Genomic DNA, 24,310 nt, shown 5'->3' on the forward strand with positions numbered 1-24,310 from the left:
ATGAACAGAGGAAATGTTAGTTTAGTGCCAGGAATGCCTACATTGTTTATTCTGGACCCTATTTTGAAATTGGAATATTTTGAACTTTGTGTTAAATTGGCCAAATTAACAATTTCCGATCACTTTATTTTGTAGTTGAAACAGTTGACTTGGCGATTTCTTGTGCTCAATCGATAGAATAGAAGTAATACTAGTGAAATAGCTAAGAATTTGGTTGATTGGAATAATGTAATTGGCCTAAAATGGGAGTCAAAGTCGGCAAAATCGCCGATTCGTAAATATCGCTGACACATCAAAATTCGCGAGAGCATAATTTCATCAATTTTCCACCAAATTTCGTACTTTTTGTTTTATTACCTTCACAAAAAGATTCTCTACCATTTCATAAGAAAAAATAACACATTTTTTTTTTAAATTCTTGGACACTGGTGCGTGACTCCAGATTTGGGCCTTGGACCCTGAAAGGGTTAAAGCAAGAGGCTTACGACCTCTCTTTTTATTACAGCTAACCTTAGACGCCATCGTCAATGAGAGCCAACTAGTTAACGAAAGAGTAAACGAGAGAGAGAACGAGATACAGAGTTGAGACAACGTAAGAACACAAACTGAACAGGTAGTGGACGATCACTTGGTCAGGTGAAATAAATGCGTATTAATGTGTCTACTTTTAGTTCATTCACGTCCATTTGTAAGAGTTTGTAAAACATTTACCTCAATAATTTATTTTAATAATAATTACCTCACAATACAAATACTCTTACATTGTGTACAAGTTGTACAAGTTAGTTCAGAATAAACAAACAGCAACACACCATTTTTAGAGTGAATGAAGATAATAATAATAATAATAATGTTATTATTAATAATAATAATAATATTATTATTATTATTAATAATAATAATATTATTATTATTAATAATAATATTATTATTATTATTAATTATAAAAAGCACTAAACCCACAAGGGTCGTGAATTGCTATACATAAAGGCATACGAAAAGAATATTTTTCTACAGTTACCCCCCCCCCCAGTGTTTGACTAGAGAAAACGCAATTCTTCCGACACCACCTACACAGCTGCTTTGTAAACAAATCTCATATTTACATCAATTTTTATTCTGAGTGTATGTATCATGTTTATTTTTTTTTTTTATTATTATCACACCGGCCGATTCCCACCAAGGCAGGGTGGCCCGAAAAAGAAAAACTTTCACCATCATTCACTCCATCACTGTCTTGCCAGAAGGGTGCTTTACACTACAGTTTTTAAACTGCAACATTAACACCCCTCCTTCAGAGTGCAGGCACTGTACTTCCCATCTCCAGGACTCAAGTCCGGCCTGCCGGTTTCCCTGAATCCCTTCATAAATGTTACTTTGCTCACACTCCAACAGCACGTCAAGTATTAAAAACCATTTGTCTCCATTCACTCCTATCAAACACGCTCACGCATGCCTGCTGGAAGTCCAAGCCCCTCGCACACAAAACCTCCTTTACCCCCTCCCTCCAACCCTTCCTAGGCCGACCCCTACCCCGCCTTCCTTCCACTACAGACTGATACACTCTTGAAGTCATTCTGTTTCACTCCATTCTCTCTACATGTCCGAACCACCTCAACAACCCTTCCTCAGCCCTCTGGACAACAGTTTTGGTAATCCCGCACCTCCTCCTAACTTCCAAACTACGAATTCTCTGCATTATATTCACACCACACATTGCCCTCAGACATGACATCTCCACTGCCTCCAGCCTTCTCCTCGCTGCAACATTCATCACCCACGCTTCACACCCATATAAGAGCGTTGGTAAAACTATACTCTCATACATTCCCCTCTTTGCCTCCAAGGACAAAGTTCTTTGTCTCCACAGACTCCTAAGTGCACCACTCACTCTTTTTCCCTCATCAATTCTATGATTCACCTCATCTTTCATAGACCCATCCGCTGACACGTCCACTCCCAAATATCTGAATACGTTCACCTCCTCCATACTCTCTCCCTCCAATCTGATATTCAATCTTTCATCACCTAATCTTTTTGTTATCCTCATAACCTTACTCTTTCCTGTATTCACCTTTAATTTTCTTCTTTTGCACACCCTACCAAATTCATCCACCAATCTCTGCAACTTCTCTTCAGAATCTCCCAAGAGCACAGTGTCATCGGCAAAGAGCAGCTGTGACAACTCCCACTTTGTGTGTGATTCTTTATCTTTTAACTCCACGCCTCTTGCCAAGACCCTCGCATTTACTTCTCTTACAACCCCATCTATAAATATATTAAACAACCACGGTGACATCACACATCCTTGTCTAAGGCCTACTTTTACTGGGAAAAAATTTCCCTCTTTCCTACATACTCTAACTTGAGCCTCACTATCCTCGTAAAAACTCTTCACTGCTTTCAGTAACCTACCTCCTACACCATACACTTGCAACATCTGCCACATTGCCCCCCTATCCACCCTGTCATACGCCTTTTCCAAATCCATAAATGCCACAAAGACCTCTTTAGCCTTATCTAAATACTGTTCACTTATATGTTTCACTGTAAACACCTGGTCCACACACCCCCTACCTTTCCTAAAGCCTCCTTGTTCATCTGCTATCCTATTCTCCGTCTTACTCTTAATTCTTTCAATTATAACTCTACCATACACTTTACCAGGTACACTCAACAGACTTATCCCCCTATAATTTTTGCACTCTCTTTTATCCCCTTTGCCTTTATACAAAGGAACTATGCATGCTCTCTGCCAATCCCTAGGTACCTTACCCTCTTCCATACATTTATTAAATAATTGCACCAACCACTCCAAAACTATATCCCCACCTGCTTTTAACATTTCTATCTTTATCCCATCAATCCCGGCTGCCTTACCCCCTTTCATTTTACCTACTGCCTCACGAACTTCCCCCACACTCACAACTGGCTCTTCCTCACTCCTACAAGATGTTATTCCTCCTTGCCCTATACACGAAATCACAGCTTCCCTATCTTCATCAACATTTAACAATTCCTCAAAATATTCCTTCCATCTTCCCAATACCTCTACCTCTCCATTTAATAACTCTCCTCTCCTATTTTTAACTGACAAATCCATTTGTTCTCTAGGCTTTCTTAACTTGTTAATCTCACTCCAAAACTTTCTTATTTTCAACAAAATTTGTTGATAACATCTCACCCACTCTCTCATTTGCTCTCTTTTTACATTGCTTCACCACTCTCTTAACTTCTCTCTTTTTCTCCATATACTCTTCCCTCCTTGCATCACTTCTACTTTGTAAAAACTTCTCATATGCTAACTTTTTCTCCCTTACTACTCTCTTTACATCATCATTCCACCAATCGCTCCTCTTCCCTCCTGCACCCACTTTCCTGTAACCACAAACTTCTGCTGAACACTCTAACACTACATTTTTAAACCTACCCCATACCTCTTCGACCCCATTGCCTATGCTCTCATTAGCCCATCTATCCTCCAATAGCTGTTTATATCTTACCCTAACTGCCTCCTCTTTTAGTTTATAAACCTTCACCTCTCTCTTCCCTGATGCTTCTATTCTCCTTGTATCCCATCTACCTTTTACTCTCAGTGTAGCTACAACTAGAAAGTGATCTGATATATCTGTGGCCCCTCTATAAACATGTACATCCTGAAGTCTACTCAACAGTCTTTTATCTACCAATACATAATCCAACAAACTACTGTCATTTCGCCCTACATCATATCGTGTATACTTATTTATCCTCTTTTTCTTAAAATATGTATTACCTATAACTAAACCCCTTTCTATACAAAGTTCAATCAAAGGGCTCCCATTATCATTTACACCTGGCACCCCAAACTTACCTACCACACCCTCTCTAAAAGTTTCTCCTACTTTAGCATTCAAGTCCCCTACCACAATTACTCTCTCACTTGGTTCAAAGGCTCCTATACATTCACTTAACATCTCCCAAAATCTCTCTCTCTCCTCTGCATTCCTCTCTTCTCCAGGTGCATACACGCTTATTATGACCCACTTCTCGCATCCAACCTTTACTTTAATCCACATAATTCTTGAATTTACACATTCATATTCTCTTTTCTCCTTCCATAACTGATCATTTAACATTACTGCTACCCCTTCCTTTGCTCTAACTCTCTCAGATACTCCAGATTTAATCCCATTTATTTCCCCCCACTGAAACTCTCCTACCCCCTTCAGCTTTGTTTCGCTTAGGGCCAGGACATCCAACTTCTTTTCATTCATAACATCAGCAATCATCTGTTTCTTGTCATCCGCACTACATCCACGCACATTTAAGCAACCCAGTTTTATAAAGTTTTTCTTCTTCTCTTTTTTAGTAATTGTATACAGGAGAAGGGGTTACTAGCCCATTGCTCCCGGCATTTTAGTCGCCTCATACGACACGCATGGCTTACGGAGGAAAGATTCTTTTCCACTTCCCCATGGACAATAGAAGAAATAAAAAAGAACAAGAGCTATTTAGAAAAAGGAGAAAAACCTAGATGTATGTATATATATATATATGCATGTGCGTGTCTGTGAAGTGTGACCAAAGTGTAAGTAGGAGTAGCAAGATATCCCTGTTATCTTAGCGTGTTTATGAGACAGAAAAAGAAACCAGCAATCCTACCATCATGCAAAACAGTTACAGGTTTTTGTTTCACAGTCATCTGGCAGGACGGTAGTACTTCCCTGGGTGGTTGCTGTCTACCAACCTACTACCTATCATGTTTATATGCTATGTAATGGGTTTCATATATAATTTTGAGGAAAATATCATGGATGGATTAATGAAAATGCCTATATTGATGTAAAATAAGACATTTAGTGTGCCCAAGAGTGATTATTACGCAGTATTGGTGTCATGAGTAGAGAGAGACTTAGCGATTTTAATGTGTACCTGCGCACCAGCACAGTGTGTAAGTATATTTAGGTACAGGTACACATAAGTATAATTATCAGAGTACATATAAAATATGCAGTAACTTTAAAACACTTGAAATTTTGGAAAGTTTCCTGACATAATAGATGTGGTCACGGAAAATGTAAACAAACTGGGTGGGGGCGCCGTATTTAAAAGACCGCTTGCCATATAGCAAATTCTGGTCATAATTTGACATCGCCGTATTAGCGGAACGCCGTAAAGCGAGGCCTTACTGTATACAATTGGGGCACCAGCGGTAAAAACGTATATATACGTTTGGACCGTTTACGGGTTAATAACCTTGATGAGGAAAATACAAGTGATATGAGCAAATTCACTCATGACACAAAAATAGGCAGAATAATTGATTCAGAGAAAGATGCCACTGAACTTCATGAGGATTCAGAGAAGCTCATGTGATCAAAAATGCGGCAGACGCAGTTCCATGTACATAAATGCTCGGGAATGTAAGTACTAACCCTAGCATTTGCAATATAGAACTTGGCCATACAGAATGTGAAAAGGACTTGGGAGTTATGGTAGACAGAATCCTGAAGCAAAAACAGCAATGCCTCAGTATACATAATAAGGCTAACAGATCACTGGGATATTAAAAAGTATAAGCAACAGGAGTCGAAGTTATACCACAGCTCTACACGTCATTAGTATGGACTCAGATTATGCAGCTCAGTTCTGGTCTCCATACTACAGAGAGGATACAAATTCTTAAGAGAACATTCAGAGAGAATTGACAACATTTATCCACTTCCTAGCAAATCTTCATTATGAAGAAAGATTGAGATCCCTTAACTTACATTCTCTTGAAAGATATAGAATAAAGGGAGACATGACTTAAGTGTATATGTAAAAGATGGGCATAAATAAAGAAGATATAAATAAGGTTGAGGATATTCCTTCAAGAAAGAACTCAAAATAATGGATTCAAATTAGATAAATTTAAATTTAGAAAGGATATAGGAAAGTACTTGTTTAGAAATATAGTCATTGATGAGTGGAACAGTGCACCTAGTATGGTATTGAAGCTGAACCCTTGGGCGGCTTCAAATATAGGTTAGATAAATACACGAGTGTAAGTGAGATTTACACAATGTAAGTTAATAAAGTTATCAAAGCTTATTCCTTAGGACTATATTGTGTGTGCAATTAGTGTATATTTCAATTATATTATTGTTCAAGGCCTTTAACTATCTTTTGCTAACTAGTACCAACTACCTCATATATTTTTTTTTCTACTTTTTTTATTCTTTTGCTACCTTAACTTGTATATTTTATCTTGTCAATTTAAATCTAGTTATACTCTAATTCTTGTAAACAACTTATATAAGACCTTAGTGCAATTACAAATGAGAGTCTTGTGCCTTTTTATATCATTAGATTAAACTCAGTTGTACTATAGCTCATTCTAGTTCAATACATAGTCAATACCAAATTCATTATATTAGACCATAGTGTAATTACTAGTGAGAGTCTGGTGCTATTTTTAATTTGTATTTTTATATTATTAGTTTATACCTAGTTGTATGATAATTCTATGTATGTATGATAATTCTATGTAACTGTATTTGTGTATACCTGAATAAACTTACTTACTTTAGCTCATTCCAGCACAACACATAGACAACACCAACTCCATTATCTGTATTAGTGACTATACTCTACATGACCAAAATGCTATAGCTATATACTTGTCCAAACTTCCCACCACTACAGATATCAGTACTAAAACTCAACACACAACTCAGGATATAAATAACCATAATTTAAACCTAGAAGATGATTGATCACGTTGACCCTGATCTAAACCTCCATAATCTGACACACAATCAAAACCTATTGGAAAGTAACTGCCTTTATTACACAGCATCACAAGCCAGCACTATCCTAAACAATGCTAAAAGTCTCAGTACTTAACTACAACATCAGGTCCTTAAGCAAACACTATGATGACCTCCTGGCACTCCTTGAATCACTAAAGATACCCTTCTCCTGCATTATTCTTACTGAGACCTGGCTTAAGCAGGACACAATAGATATCTACCCTCTACCAGGATACACAGCAATCCACAACTGCAGACCATACCAAGTTGGGGGTGGTATTGCAATCTATTACTCTAACCAATTATCTTGTATAAGCACCACTTGCTTTAGTGATGAATATGGAGAATACATTTTTGCTAATTTTACTGTAAAAAACCTTAAGACGCCTATAACAATTGGTGCCATTTACCGGATACTCCACACAAACATCCCAGATTTCAGTGAGAAATTAAAGGCACTAATAACAAACAGACAAAAGAATAAGCATCACCTTCCCTTAGCTGGAGACTTCAACATCAACCTTGGCCTTCTAGATGATCAGCCTGTAACTGATTTCATCAACAATATGAACAACACACTTCTCATACCAACAATAACTAAACCAACCAGGCTCACTGAAACAAGTTTAACCATAATAGACCACATATGGACCAATGTACTAGCCCCCCTTAAATCAAGGATAATCAAAGATAGCACTACAGACCACTACCCTACCTTCCTCTTGACAAACATTAGTAAACCACCACATGAATACAACAAAGTTTCATTTAGACTCCATGATGAGGCCTCTATAAGGAAGTTCACAGCTGACCTAGAGACTGTTGACTGGCCTACAGAATTCTCCAAGGCCAATGGTATTGATGACTGGACAGACATTTTTCTTAACAAATTACTTAGACTATACAACAAACATTGTCCTATAAAAACGAAACAGATCACAAACAAACGGCTTGGTTGCCCATGGCTAACCAGCACCATCCTGAAATCCATTGATAAGAAACACCAATATGAAAAGCAATATAGACAGGGCTTAATACACAAAGATATTCTTAAACACTATTCATCAGTCCTCACCAAAGTAATAAATAAAGCCAAACAACTATGCTACTCCAGTAGATTCAATGACACAAGAAAAAGACCTGGAAAACTCTCTCTCAGATTCTAGGGACCCTCAAACTGAAAAAAACCTAGAATATTGTCCTAACTAAACCTAATGAAACACCACTGCATCCCACTGACACAGCTAACAAGATAAACGACTTCTTCTCAACCACAGGTTCTAATCTCGCCAATAAAATCCCATGTACCAATGCCCATGCTGGGGACTACCTAGATGGGAATTTCCTAAATTCCTTCTATCTTGCTCCAACTGAGCCCACGGAAGTCACCGAGATTATAAAATCACTTAAAAATAACTCAGGGAATCTGTCTCATGTCCCACCATTATTGTACAAGAGAGCGGCCCATGTCCTCTCGCCTGCTGTCTCATTACTTTTTAACAAGCCACTAGAAACTAGCACCTTCCCGAAACTACTCAAGACGGCAAGGGTTACACCAATACATAAAGGTGGTGACCCTACAGATTTAAACAACTATAGGCCAATATCAAACTTACCACTGCTATCCAAAATCTTTGAGAAACTCGTGCACAGGAGACTATATTCATTTATAACGGCACAAAACATACTCAACCCCTGCCAATTTGGATTCAGGAAAAATAAAACCACTAACGATGCAATCATAAAAATGCTAGATCTGCTTTACACAGCACTGGAAAATAAGGAATATCCACTAGGAATTTTTATTGACCTAAGAAAAGCTTTTGACACAGTAGACCATGACATCCTACTCTACAAACTTGACCATTATGGTATAAGAGGCCATGCGCTTGCATATTTCAAATCTTACCTTACTAATAGGTATCAGTATGTCACCATTAAAGACACAGCATCAACAACACAGCCACTTGATACTGGAGTTCCGCAGGGAAGTGTCCTTGGTCCCCTGCTCTTCCTCATATACACCAATGATCTTTCAAACGTATCTCAACACCTGAACCCCATTCTCTTTGCTGACGACACGACTTATGTCATCTCTCACCCTAATCTTGCCACCCTCAACACCATTGTTAATGAGGAGCTGATCAAAATATCGAATTGGATGACAGCCAATAAACTTACGCTTAACACTGACAAAACCTACTACATTATGTTTGGTAGCAGAGCAGGAGATGCGCAAATTAACATTAAGATCGACAACACTCTAATTGCCAGGCATAATGAGGGCAAATTCCTAGGCCAATACCTCGACAACAACCTGAACTTCAGCACCCATATCCAACACAACCAAAAAAGTATCCAAAACGGTTGGGATCCTCTCCAACGTACGATACTACGTGCCGCAAACTGCCCTTCTCACACTATACCATTCACTTATATATCCATACCTCACCTATGCTATCTGTGCTTGGGGTTCAACTGCAGCAACACACCTAAAGCCAATAATAACCCAACAAAAAGCCGCAGTAAGAATAATCACTAAATCCCATCCCTGGCAACACCCCCCCCCCTCTTCAAAGATCTAAACTTACTCCCTGTTCAGTACATCCACACTTACTACTGTGCAATCTACATCTACAGGACCTTAAATTCCAATATTAACCTTGACCTAAAATGCTTTCTGGATAGTTGTGACAGAACCCACAGGCACAACACCAGACACAAACATCTCTATGACATTCCCCATGTCCGACTAAACCTTTACAAAAATTCAATGTATGTCAAAGGCCCTAAAATCTTGAACACCCTACCTGAAAATTCTAAAACTGCAGACGCATTCATCACCTTCAAAACTACCATCAGAAAACATCTTATCTCCCTGATACACTCTGTCAACTAATTACACGAATACCACCTGGTGGTTAACACTTACACTCACTCACCTATTTGACCATAAACAGAAATATCAATCTCAATCTCAAAATAATGAATCTTAAGTAGTCATAAGTTGGCCTGTGATACTCCAATATTGAAACTATGTATAGTGCGAAAATCTGGGACGGAGATTTGATTGCAGTTATCTGGGTAATTCCATGATATATTGAAACTAAGTGATTTGTGATCACTTTCCCCAAGCTCATCATTAACCTCAAGATTATTAATTAGTGAATCTTTGTTGGCAAGAACCAAGTCAAGCAGATGGTTTCCTCTAGTTGGTTCTGCCACAACCTGTTCTAAAAAGCAATCCTGAACCGTATCAAGAAAAGTCACTAGACTCAAGATTTCCTGTCATATTGTTCCAATCAATTTGTCTAAAGTTAAAATCTCCCATTATCACAACATTTTCATATCTAGATGCCTTATGAATTTCGTCCCATAACAACTTACTGCACTCCCTATCAAGGTTTGGGGGCCTGTAAATCACACCCAAAATTAATTTGTCACGACCCTCAAGAAACTGAAGCCAATCCAATTCTGCGTTCGATGTTTCTAATCTTATATCATGTCTAAGACAACAATTTAAATTTCCTCCTGACATACATCGTCACACCACCACCCTTCCTGTTGACCCTATCAGTGTGGAATAGTTTATAACCCTATATGTTGCATTCAGAAGGCATTTCTCTATCTTTCAGGTTGAACCAGGTCTCTGTTATACCAATAATATCTATATTACCTACACTTGCAAGTAATCTTAGCTCATCTATCTTATTTCTTAAGACTCCTACTACTTGTATATTAAACCTTAAGGGAGCTAGTCGCTTGTTGCCCTCTACTATCTCTCTTTGATTGTTTATCAATCAATTTGCCATTACTAGCAACTTTATTTTGAATATTGTCTTTTAAACATATCCCTGAGGTATTCCGGTATTAACTGCTGTTTTTAACCCTAATGCTGCAGCCTGATTGTTTCCCACAAACACCCATACCTCCATAATCTATCAGTTTAACCCTTAAACGGTCCAAACAAATCGACGTTCAAATTCGTAGTGCTACAAAAGTAGTTCTACTTTTTTTTACATATTTTCAAATACATAAAAAAAAAAAATTGTAGATAAAATTTTTTTTACACGTTTTCACATGTAAAACAAAAAAAGATCTACATTTTTTTACATACTTTCAGATGTTGAAAAAACGTATATATACGTTTGGACCATTTAAGGGTTAAATTCCTAGACAAGTCATCAATTACCCTCTCAATTGAATTGGCTAATGCAACCACTCCATCCCCAGAGAGATGAACCCTATCCCTTGCATACATATCACGTTTGCCAAAGAATAGGTCCCAGTTATCAATGAATGGGATTGCAAGTTCCTTGCAGTACCTGTCTAGCCAGCAATTTATACCAATTGCCCTAGACATCCATTCATTGCCCACTCCCTTTCTAGGCAAGATGTTACATATGACTGGGATCCCTCCCTTAGACCTAACTACTTCTATGGCTGACCTGTACTTATCCAGCAGCTCCTGTCTCCTGCCCTTCCCAATGTCATTACCCCCAGCACTAAGACAGATAATGGGCTTGTTCCCATTACCTGCCATAATATTATCCAACCTGCTGACTATGTCGCCAACACCAGCTCCAGGAAGAGACACTCTGTCTAACCTTTCTGTCTCTGTTACAAAATGCACGGTCCATATATCTTACCTGAGAATCGCCTACTATTAAAATATTCTTACCTTGATTAGCAGGGGAATCAGTGGTACCCTCAACCTCACTAACCACAGAAGTACACTCATCTTGGAGAACAGAGAATCGATTTCCTACCTTCACATCTTCTCTATTAACTCTCCTCATCTTCCTTCTTCCTGAACTGTGAACCACTTGCCACTTAAAGCGGTTGCCACTATCACTGCTGGTGACCATTCCTTCCTTACCAGCTAAATCCTTCTCACACTCGCTCCCAAACTCATCTATGCGAAGCTTCAGAGTCCTATTTTCCTCCTGAAGTAGAATCTCCTTCTTCAACACTTGAACCTGAGATTCTAAAACACTACAACAAGCCATGATGCTTGGCAACACCCCACGCTAACTCCCAATAGCTTAAGCAGGTATGACTGCAGGTGACCACTGACCTCAGCTTAGATTATTTTGTTACCCAGGATGCGACCCACAAGTCATCTAACACCTAGGTACCTACTTACTACTAGGTGAACAGGGTCAGTTGGTTTAAGGAAACATGCCCAGCATTTCACCTGTGCCAGGCTCGATACCCAGACCCTTCAGAGAGATGAGGATGCTATCAAATTGCCAAAAATATGAAATATATTGCAATATAAAATAAACCTAAGCCCATGGCTTGGTTGGCAGCACATTCAGTTCACATACTGAGAGTCCATGGCTCGATCCCCAGCATGGGTGGAAACACTGGGCATGTTTCCTTACACTTGCTGTCCCTGTTAACCTAGCATTAAGTACGTGCTTGGGTGTTAATGACTGTTGTGGGTTGCATCCTGGGGGACAAGATTAAAGGACCCCAATGGAAATAAGGCAGACAGTCTCCAATGATGCACTGACTTCACTGACTTATCCTGGGTGACTAACCCTCTGGGTTACAAAATCCTAACAAAATCTTATGTAACAATAAATTCAAACAAAAATCTGCCATTAAACTTTTACTTCTGTGTTATAATTACAACATGTCACTTACTTTTTAAACAATCATATCTTAAACCATTATTACATTATTTCTTCATTTGCTTCTTTAATTCTCTTAAGGTTACATCGCTGACAATAAATTTTAATTTAATGTTTTTCACTAAATGCTCAGTTCTCACTACAATTTGTTTTACAATACTCTGTAATTTTACATATTTAGTGTGTACTACATTTATACTTGTATATCCAATATATAATTTTATATCTATAATATATATTTTTATATCTACAATATATTTTTATATCTAGTTCCTATCCTGGAGAGGCTCATGTTGGTCAAGAGCTCTAAGAAATAGGACTTTTACTCCCTTACCTTGGATTAAACAAGTAGGTGTATAAATAACACCTATAAGTCCTGCACTAGGACTCCCCAAAATATTATGCACAACTATTGGCTTTAACTTGTAAGAAATGTACAATTAACCTATTATAATTAATGTATAATTTACAAAATGGTTGGGAAAACGAAATGTGAAAACATTCAAAACGCATTACAGTTAGTTATATATTGTTATGAAGGAGAATATATTGTATAATAATAAGGTAAACATGTGTAGTCCATATATGTTGTAGTAATAAATGGCTTCTTCACACCTCCATCAACACTTTAACATCATGTAAATCTTTTATATATATGCTATCATCTTGAAGTATTTACATTAGTTCTGGCCTAGGACTAACAATAACTGGGTAGAAGCAAGGGTTTCCAGAGAGAAATAAGGAGTAAGTAAGTAAGTTGTAGCGGCAACATGATGGGTAAAATTTGCACTTCCCGGAGCCCCACTTGACCACCAGGGGAAGTTCACTTCTTCCTCCTCTCAATATTCACCAACAACTCTCCCTCAACTACTCAACTCTCCTCTCATCTATTGCTTTTGCACCATCCACCCACACACTACACATCCACTCAAAATAAATCGCTAAAACGGCATAACTGTGTTGGAAAAAGGCAGGATGGAGGAGTGGCCGACCCGTCCACAACAGCCGACAACTACAGCTGGGCTCTACTGCCGCCTTCTAAATCGATATCAACACTAAATATTCTCAGTTTTCTCTCTCCACGTCATCAATACACGAACCTGAGTTACTAAATAAGCTGACCAAGACACTTACCCCATTGCTCTTCCAATAATGTGTGATTTTCAAGTATATTCCATAGTTTCCAGTGGAGATCACAGGGAGCAGAGTCCACTAACCCCCCAGGCGACCCCTACTGCCGACTCCTCAGACTACCGCTATAAGTAACACAAACATTACCAACAACTAACCTGATCAAAACAAAAGAACAGAGGAGGTTTTATATAAAAGTGTTTTTGTATCTTTTAATGCTTTATATTTAGTACAATATATATGTTGTAGCAGAGTTGGATCTTTCTAGGATAAAAGTTTAGGAACTGTTATGATAGGGGCGGATCTTTGAGAAAATCTGCAGCGTCAGTCATTGGTGTAAAATCTCTAAAACTATTTCAACAAGAACCGGGAATACTGATAAGAAAATAAGTGGGTGAACACTAATGGATCGATAGAGCGCTAAACTAAACCGTGGCAGCTGTCTGCAAGACAGGGAGCACTGATAGCCCCGCATATCTGCACGAACGTACAACTTGCATTATAATATGAAAATTTTGTAACTAAACTTAGCCTAAAATATATAAAGTACACGCATTAAGCAAATTATATTCCTAGTCTATACATAGACTCTATATAACTTCATTACTTATCGTTTTGAAATTTACAAAATTAAATTTTGATAATCCAAAAATTAGACAACATCAAGGGCAGAACTTAATATGTAGCTGTTATACACTGCCAGGTAGATTATTCTTGTTCTTTATGGTACTCTGCTATAACAAAAAACATGAAAAACAGACTACAAATCACCCAGAACAAAATGGTGAGATTCATCCTGGACCTTGGACCAAGAGAACATGTAGACCAGGATGAATTACAACACCTGGATATACTAAGTAAAGCAGCTGAAGCTAAATCATGCTTATACAATTATCATAAACACTGTGCAAAATATCTTGCTGCTCCTTTAACAACTGGAGCAGTCTACACGACAACTGTTCCTTTAACAACTGGAGCAGCCTACACGATAACTGTTCCTTTAACAACTGGAGCAGCCTACACGACAACTGTTCCTTTAACAACTGGAGCAGTCTACACGACAACTGTTCCTTTAACAACTGGAGCAGTCTACACGACAACTGTTCCTTTAACAACTGGAGCAGGCTACACGACAACTGTTCCTTTAACAACTGGAGCAGCCTACACGACAACTGTTCCTTTAACAACTGGAGCAGCCTACACGACAACTGTTCCTTTAACAACTGGAGCAGCCTACACGACAACTGTTCCTTTAACAACTGGATCAGTCTACACGACAACTGTTCCTTTAACAACTGGAGCAGCCTACACGACAACTGTTCCTTTAACAACTGGAACAGCCTACACGACAACTGTTCCTTTAACAACTGGAGCAGTCTACACGACAACTGTTGAAATAAGTCACTTTGACTTTTTTGGGTTATCCTAGGTTATCTACACATATGCTGCTATGTATGATCTATGTTACTGTATTTGTGTATACCTGAATACACTTACTTAACAAGACTGGGAAATACACTTGACCTTATCTTAGGTGTCCCCGTGCCCCGTGGCCCCGTGGCCCCGTGGCCCCGTGGCCCCGTGGCCCCGTGGCCCTGTGGCCCCGTGGCCCCGTGGCCTCGTGGCTAAAGCTCTAGCTTCACAATGGAAATAAGTCACTAACTTTTTTATGGATTATCCTAGGTTCTCTACACGTATGTTGCTATGTATGATCTATGTAACTGTATTTGTGTATACCTGAATAAACTTTCACGTCGAGGGTAGAAACATTGGGCGTGTTTCCTTACACCGGTTGTCTGTTCCCCATCAGTAAAATGGGTATCTGGTGTTTACCTGGAGAGGGTTTCGGGGGTCAAGGCTGTTACTACTGGCCGCACGCAAGCTGACGTACGAACCACAGCCCGGTTGGTCAGGTACTGCCTTCTTAAAGACAGCCAGGGGCCTATTGGTAATCCCCCTTATATAGGCTGGGAGGCAGTTGAACAGTCATGGACCCCGGACACTTATTGTGTTGTCTCTCAGTGTACTCGTGGCGCCCCTGCTTTTCATTGGGGGAATGTTGCATCTCCTGCCGAGTCTTTTGGTTTCATAGGGAGTGATTTTCATGTGCAGATTTGGTACCAATCCCTCCAGGACCTTCCAAGTGTATATTATCATGTGTGAGTAGCATCCTGGGACAAAACCGACCTAATTTGTAGGAAATGGATGCATAACAAGCGGCTTTCTATATAGTAGCATGTCACTGATGTAGAAATAATAATAATAATAATAATAATAATAATTATTATTATTATTATTATTATTATTATTATTATTATTATTATTATTATTATTATTATTATTATTATCTTCACTAATAATGATGATCTGGTACGAAATATAACAGTATCAAAGAGAAGTTCAGACATGTATGTGCAGGGCTCTTGACCAGCAAAATGAAGGTGCCTTCACCAAATTATACTTCAATAATAGAAACATACAATTGGATTAAATTGACCATGTCCTAAATGAAACAACCTGGGAAGATATCCTAAACAAAACGGATCCGAACCTTTGCCTAGAAAGAATTAACTGTAGCACGTGAGGAATGCTTAAAACACATTTCCCTAAGAAAAAAGAAGAGATGTAAATTAAAAAGAGAGAGACTCCCTTTATAAGTGAAAGTGAAGAATGACAGAGCTGCAGAAAGGGGTCAGTATATCTGATATATGGAAGAAGGTGCTGGCCAAAGAAATAGAAAATATCAAACTTAAGCTTAAGGAATTACACAGGAGCCAAGAAACACAGGAAGAACTTAAAGCCATAACTGAAACTGAATATATATATATATATATTTCTTTTCCTATGCGAAATCTAAAAATGAGTGAGATACTGAAGTGGTAATATAACTCAGCATTTTGTGAGCTGTTAATCAGACTAAATGTCGATAATCTAAATTTTTTTTATGACCGAGACTCAAAATTTGGTTAATTCAAGAATTTCTGATATAATCCTAACACCACAGGACTTTGAAAAAGCAATAAGTGACATGCCCATGTACTCTGCCCCAGGCCCAGACTCGTGGAACTCCGTTTTCATCAAGAACTGGGAAAAAAATTTTTCACGTACCTTAAATACACAGATCAAATAACTTCCCAAAACACGAAGGTTGAAGATGCCGTCAAGGACTGGAAAATCAACATGGATACCCAATTGAACAGATATTTTGCTTACCAAGATGATAAAGCAGAGCAAGATAATCTAGCCGATGCAGTAGTGATTAACAGTCTACTCTTCCCTAGTGAGTTAAACAATGCCAACCACGTGACCACCTACATGGTAGTCAGTAAATGTGGGGCTGATAGTGCTGTCCTGGGAGACAGTAATGGTGAAGCTGGAGGTGCTGTCCTGGGAGACAGTAATGGTGAAGCTGGAGGTGCTGTCCTGGGAGACAGTAATGGTGAAGCTGGAGGTGCTGTCCTGGGAGACAGTAATGGTGAAGCTGGAGGTGCTGTCCTGGGAGACAGTAATGGTGAAGCTGGAGATGCTGTCCTGGGAGACAGAAATGGTGAAGCTGGAGATTTTGTCCAGGTAGTCGGGAACTATACGCAGGAAGGAATACATATAAATGACCTCATAGGGGACAGGAGCCATAGTAGGGAAACAAGTGTAGTCAAAGATAAGATAAAACCAACATTGCAAACTAGAAATACCGCAGGAAATAGCAAACAAGAGGACTCCACTAGCAATAGTGAGGATATATTACCAAAAACAACTGGTGGGAGCTCCATTGTTGGTGCTAGGGAGGATAGAAGTAAGACAGGGAAACATGCACCAACAGGGAATACAGTCACAGAAACCCAAGGCAAACGGAAACCAAGCCTGTGCACATACTATGCACTTGGTATCTGCTGGCATGGGAAATCTGGAAAAAACAGATGGGACGTGCAACTATGACCACCCTAGAAAATGCCATGCCCATATGACAACAGGAAAATGCAAACTCCCTTCCTGTAAGCTTTTTCACCCTGAACTGTGTACCTCTTCAGTACAGGAAAGACTGTGCTATAACTTAAATTGCCAGGCATACCATCTAAAGGGGACAAAAAGATACGAAACATCCAGGCCATGGGAAAACCTGGGTAGCCACAGCCACTCAAGAGGGAGAGGTTTTTTAGTGCCAGGAAGGAAAAAAAAAACTGGCAGGAAATGGCAGAAATCGTACACCAAATTCAGTCATTCCTGGAGTGGAACCACAGTCGATGGCCTCCACTCCAAACCAACAGATACAGATACTAATGCCGGAAAAAAAATCCCCCCCAGTACCAACAATACCACCAGTCCGATAACATTCTTCTTTGCAAATATACAGGGTCTAAAGCCAGCAACAAACAACAAAATACCTTTCATCCGTGGACTGCTTGCAGAGGCAAAGGCAATGTTCGCGGCTTTCACTGAGACCCACATAAAGGATCACTTGGACAACGAAATATGGATCCCAGGTTACAACCTATACAGATGTGACAGAGTGAACAGGCAAAAGGGGGGGGGTTGGCCTGTACATTGCAGAGTCACTTGTTTGCACAGAACTGCTTAATGCCTCAAATGATGTAGTGGAAGTTTTAGCAGTAAAGGTCGAGAACCAAAACCTAGTCATTGTGGTAGTCTACAAGCCTCCGGATGCAACATCCCAGCAATTCCAGGAACAGCTGTTAAAAATTGACCACTGTCTGGAAAATCTTCCAGCTCCTGCACCCAACATCTTGCTCCTGGGCGATTTCAACTTAAGGCACCTAAAATGGAGGAATATAGCAAATAATATTGTTGCAGTAATAACACCAGGAGGCAGCTCTGATGAAAACTCACACTCACACGAGCTTTTAAATCTCTGCACAAAATTAAATTTAAACCAGCAAATAATAGAGCCTACTAGACTGGAGAATACACTAGACCTCATCTTCACTAACAATGATGATCTGATAAGAAATGTCACCATATCAAAAACAATATACTCAGATCACAACATAATTGAGGTTCAGACATGTATGCGTGGAGCCCCAGACCGACAAAATGAGACTAGTCACGAGGGAGCATTCACCAAATTCAACTTCAATAACAAAAACATAAAGTGGGACCAAGTAAACCAATTCCTAACCGATATAAGCTGGGAAGATATACTAAGCAACACAGACCCCAACTTATGCCTAGAACAGATTAACTCGGTGGCACTCGATGTTTGCACAAGGCTTATTCCTCTAAGAAAAAGGAGGAGTAGATGTAAAATAGAAAGAGACAGGCGCTCCCTTTACAGGCGACGGAAAAGAATAACAGAGCGGCTAAAAGAGGTCAATATATCTGAAATGCGTAGGGAGACACTGGTCAGAGAAATAGCAAGCATCGAACTTAAGCTAAAAGAATCCTTTAGGAGTCAGGAATCGCGGGAAGAACTAAAAGCCATAAATGAAATCGAAAGAAACCCAAAGTATTTCTTCTCCTATGCCAAATCAAAATCGAGAACAACGTCCAGTATTGGGCCCCTACTTAAACAAGATGGGTCCTACACAGATGACAGCAAGGAAATGAGTGAGCTACTCAAGTCCCAATATGACTCAGTTTTTAGCAAGCCGCTAACCAGACTGAGAGTCGAAGATCAAAATGAATTTTTTATGAGAGAGCCACAAAATTTGATTAACACAAGCCTATCCGATGTTATCCTGACGCCAAATGACTTCGAACAGGCGATAAATGACATGCCCATGCACTCTGCCCCAGGGCCAGACTCATGGAACTCTGTGTTCATCAAGAACTGCAAGAAGCCCCTATCACGAGCCTTTTCCATCCTATGGAGAGGGAGCATGGACACGGGGGTCGTCCCACAGTTACTAAAAACAACAGACATAGCCCCACTCCACAAAGGGGGCAGTAAAGCAACAGCAAAGAACTACAGACCAATAGCACTAACATCCCATATCATAAAAATCTTTGAAAGGGTCCTAAGAAGCAAGATCACCACCCATCTAGAAACCCATCAGTTGCACAACCCAGGGCAACATGGGTTTAGAACAGGTCGCTCCTGTCTGTCTCAACTATTGGATCACTATGACAAGGTCCTAAATGCACTAGAAGACAAAAAGAATGCAGATGTAATATATACAGACTTTGCAAAAGCCTTCGACAAGTGTGACCATGGCGTAATAGCGCACAAAATGCGTGCTAAAGGAATAACAGGAAAAGTCGGTCGATGGATCTATAATTTCCTCACTAACAGAACACAGAGAGTAGTCGTCAACAGAGTAAAGTCCGAGGCAGCTACGGTGAAAAGCTCTGTTCCACAAGGCACAGTACTCGCTCCCATCTTGTTCCTCATTCTCATATCCGACATAGACAAGGATGTCAGCCACAGCACCGTGTCTTCCTTTGCAGATGACACCCGAATCTGCATGACAGTGTCTTCCATTGCAGACACTGCAAGGCTCCAGGCGGACATCAACCAAATCTTTCAGTGGGCTGCAGAAAACAATATGAAGTTCAACGATGAGAAATTTCAATTACTCAGATATGGTAAACATGAGGAAATTAAATCTTCATCAGAGTACAAAATAAATTCTGGCCACAAAATAGAGCGAAACACCAACGTCAAAGACCTGGGAGTGATCATGTCGGAGGATCTCACCTTCAAGGACCATAACATTGTATCAATCGCATCTGCTAGAAAAATGACAGGATGGATAATAAGAACCTTCAAAACTAGGGAGGCCAAGCCCATGATGACACTCTTCAGGTCACTTGTTCTATCTAGGCTGGAATATTGCTTCACACTAACAGCACCTTTGAAGGCAGGTGAAATTGTCGACCTAGAAAATGTACAGAGAACTTTCACGGCGCGCATAACGGAGATAAAACACTTCAATTACTGGGAACGCTTGAGGTTCCTAAACCTGTATTCCCTGGAACGCAGGAGGGAGAGATACATGATTATATACACCTGGAAAATCCTAGAGGGACTAGTACCGAACTTGCACACGAAAATCACTCACTACGAAAGCAAAAGACTTGGCAGACGATGCACCATCCCCCCAATGAAAAGCAGGGGTGTCACTAGCACGTTAAGAGACCATACAATAAGTGTCAGGGGCCCGAGACTGTTCAACTGCCTCCCAGCACACATAAGGGGGATTACCAACAGACCCCTGGCAGTCTTCAAGCTGGCACTGGACAAGCACCTAAAGTCAGTTCCTGATCAGCCGGGCTGTGGCTCGTACGTTGGTTTGCGTGCAGCCAGCAGCAACAGCCTGGTTGATCAGGCTCTGATCCACCAGGAGGCCTGGTCACAGACCGGGCCGCGGGGGCGTTGACCCCCGGAACTCTCTCCAGGTAAACTCCAGACATCTGTAGTATCAGGCTTTAGCCAGGTTTCAGTTAGTGTAATGATGGACATATTGGCATGCAAGGAATTTAGTAATGCTAGGAGGTCATCGTAATACTTGCTTAAAGATCTGATATTGTAGTTAAAGATAGTTATGTTGTTGTTGGCTCTGAGAAGTGCCTTTGATTGTTCTGCTGTGTAGTAATTACAGTCACTGTTTGATTCATTTAAGTCATTAAATAAGAGGTTGGTATCAGGATCAATGCTTGTAATCATAAGATTTGTAGTGAATCTATAGTTAGAATTAAGTATAAAACAAAGTAAATATTCTAAAGCTAAAAAAATAGCACCTGAATTATTTAACAAATGTAAAAATAATGAGCTAAGGTAGTTTTTTAAAGCTAAAATAAAGGAGACAATATAAAAGGGACTAAAATAATTTGTGGTGAACAAATAAAGTGATGATCAAATAATGGAGCTTGGGAATATGATAGTAGGTAGTACTTTAAAGGTAATTCTTTAAAGTTAGAATTATAATATAAAATTATAATATAAAAGGGACTAATATAAGTTGTGGTGAACAATAAAGTGGTAATCAAATAATTGCACTAAGGTCTAATATAATGACTTTTGTGGAGTCTATGTTTTGAGCTAGAATGAGCTATAGTACAACTAGATTTAATCTAATAATATAAAAATACAAATTAAAAATAGCACCAGTCTCTCACTAGTAATTGCAATATGGTCTAATATAATGAATTTGGTATTGACTATAGTACAACTGTGTTTAATCTAATAATATAAAAAAGGCACAAGACTCTCAATTGTAATTGCACTAAGGTGTTATATAAGTTGTTTACAAGAATTAGAGTATAACTAGATTTAAATTGACAAGATAAAATATACAAATTAAGGTAGCAAAAGAATAAAAAAAGTAGAAAAAAAAATATATGAGGTAGTTGGTACTAGTTAGCAAAAGATAGTTAAGGGCCTTGAACAATAATATAATTGAAATATACACTAATTGCACACACAATATAGTCACTAAGATATGAAAACAATCTTAGAGTAGGAATAATATAAACTTATAATATAAAAATACAAATTGAAATGGTACTTGCAATTGCACAAGAGTCTGGTATAGGTTGTTGACAAGATCAGGAGTATAACTAGATTTAAATTGACAAAATATAATTCACAATTAAAGTACCAAAAGAATAATAGTAAAAAATAACAAGGGTAATGTCTTGGTTATAATATGATAGTAAGATGGTGGACAGGTACACAGGTACACAGGTACACAGGTACACAGGTACACAGGTACAAAGGATAATATAAAGGTTGGAGTTGAATATACAAACTTGAAAATTTGGCAACAAAATGTTATGGGAAGTATAAAATAATGTTTAATGTACAAAAGTAAAATTGACTGGTAGTAAATATGGTGTTTAATAAAATTTTAGTAAGTAATAATGATTACAAAAAAGTGAAAATGTAATGTTTATTTCATTCAATATTGCACTGGTAGTTATACTAGAGGTTATATGGCAGTACAAGGTAATTAAGAGTACTCTAAGATAGTAAATGTGGTATTAAAACAGGTAAAGGTAATTAGACAAGTAATGGTTATTAAATGTCAAAAATGTTAAGAGTAAATTGAAATTATAGTAAAAATGATAATTATTAATTTTAGTAAGTAATATCAATAGATAGTATTTAAAAAAAATATGAGGTAGTAATATGGACAGAGAAAGTATCAATTCAGCTAATGTTTAAGCAAACAATAGTAAATAAGAAAATTACATAAGGTGACTTATGCTTACTAGTAAAATCACAAAGTGAGGTAGTTGATTATTTAATTACTAAGAGATTGTACAATGAAATTTGAACAATAATGGAGCAAAACATACACTACACTACGTAGGCTTTTAGGTTGGACATTGTTTAGTTATTCTCTGTAAGATTAGTATCCCTGAGAAATCGTGATAGATCATTCTCGTTCGTGATTGTGTACAGTTGACCTACATTTGTTTTCCTAACAAGAATTTTCCCATCCCGTGTGAAGCATTGGTGAATTGTGTCATTATTCACCAATGTAAGTTGGTATTATGGCTAAGTGACTAAATACTAGTTTGTGAGTTTAGCAATGTGAATGCTTTTGTTTTGGCACAGTACATAGTTTCAGTATTGGAGTATCACAGGATTCAATATTTTAAGATTGAGATTGATATTTCTGTTCATGGTCAAATGGGTGGGTGAGTGTAAGTGTGAACCACCAGGTGGTATTCGTGTAGTTAGTTGACGGGGTGTATCAGGGAGATAAGATGTTTTCTAATGGTAGTTTTGAAGGTGATGAATGTGTCTGCAGTTCTAGAGTTCTCAGGTAGGGTGTTCAAGATTTTAGGGCCTTTGACATACATTGAATTTTTGTAAAGGTTTAGTCGGACATGGGGAATGTCGTAGAGATGTTTGTGTCTGGTGTTATGCCTGTGGGTTCTGTCACAACTATCAAGAAAGCGTTTTAGGTCAAGGTTAATATTGGAGTTTAAGGTCCTGTAGATGTAGATTGCACAGTAGTATGTGTGGATGTACTGAACAGGGAGTAAGTTTAGATCTATGAAGAGTGGGAGGGTGTGTTGCCAGGGATGGGATTTAGTGATTATTCTTACTGCAGCTTTTTGATGGGTTATTATTGGCTTTAGGTGTGTTGCTGCAGTTGATCCCCAAGCACAAATAGCATAGGTGAGGTATGGATAAATAAGTGAGTGGTATAGTGTGAGAAGGGCAGTTTGCGGCACGTAGTATCGTATCTTGGAGAGGATCCCAACCGTTTTGGATACTTTTTTTGTTATGTGTTGGATATTGGTGCTGAAATTCAGGTTGTTGTCAAGGTATAAGCCTAGGAATTTGCTCTCATTATGTCTGGTAATTAGAGTGTTGTCGATCTTAATGTTAATTTGTGCATCTCCTGCTCTGCTACCAAACATAATATAGTAGGTTTTGTCAGTGTTAAGCGTAAGTTTATTGGCTGTCATCCAAGTCGATATTTTGATCAGCTCCTCATTAACAATGGTGTTGAGGGTGGCAAGATTAGGGTGAGAGATGACATAAGTCGTGTCGTCAGCAAAGAGAATGGGTTTCAGGTGTTGGGATACGTTTGGAAGATCATTGATGTATATGAGGAAGAGCAGGGGACCAAGGACACTTCCCTGCAGAACTCCAGTATCAAGTGGCCGTGTTGTTGATGCTGTGTCTTTAATGATGACATACTGATACCTATTAGTAAGGTAAGATTTGAAATAAGCAAGTGCATGGCCTCTTATACCGTAATGGTCAAGTTTGTGGAGTAGGATGTCATGGTCTACTGTGTCAAAAGCTTTTCTTAGGTCAATAAAAATTCCTAGTGGATATTCCTTATT

General features: G+C 38.8%; 1 protein-coding gene across 1 annotated transcript in view; it reads right to left on the bottom strand.

Annotated features, from left to right (window-relative positions):
- LOC138851915 (serine/threonine-protein kinase MRCK beta-like) overlaps positions 1-13,688 on the bottom strand; it is a 135,522-nt gene extending 121,834 nt beyond the window's left edge. Inside the window, exon 1 of the mRNA XM_070081456.1 lies at positions 13,550-13,688. The gene's annotated coding sequence lies outside the window, so the exon portion shown is untranslated. The remainder of the gene's footprint in view (positions 1-13,549) is intronic.
- Between the last annotated feature and the right edge of the window lie 10,622 nt (positions 13,689-24,310).

Source organism: Cherax quadricarinatus, chromosome 6, assembly GCF_038502225.1.
Source record: "Cherax quadricarinatus isolate ZL_2023a chromosome 6, ASM3850222v1, whole genome shotgun sequence".
In the NCBI taxonomy this organism is placed as follows: domain Eukaryota; kingdom Metazoa; phylum Arthropoda; class Malacostraca; order Decapoda; family Parastacidae; genus Cherax; species Cherax quadricarinatus.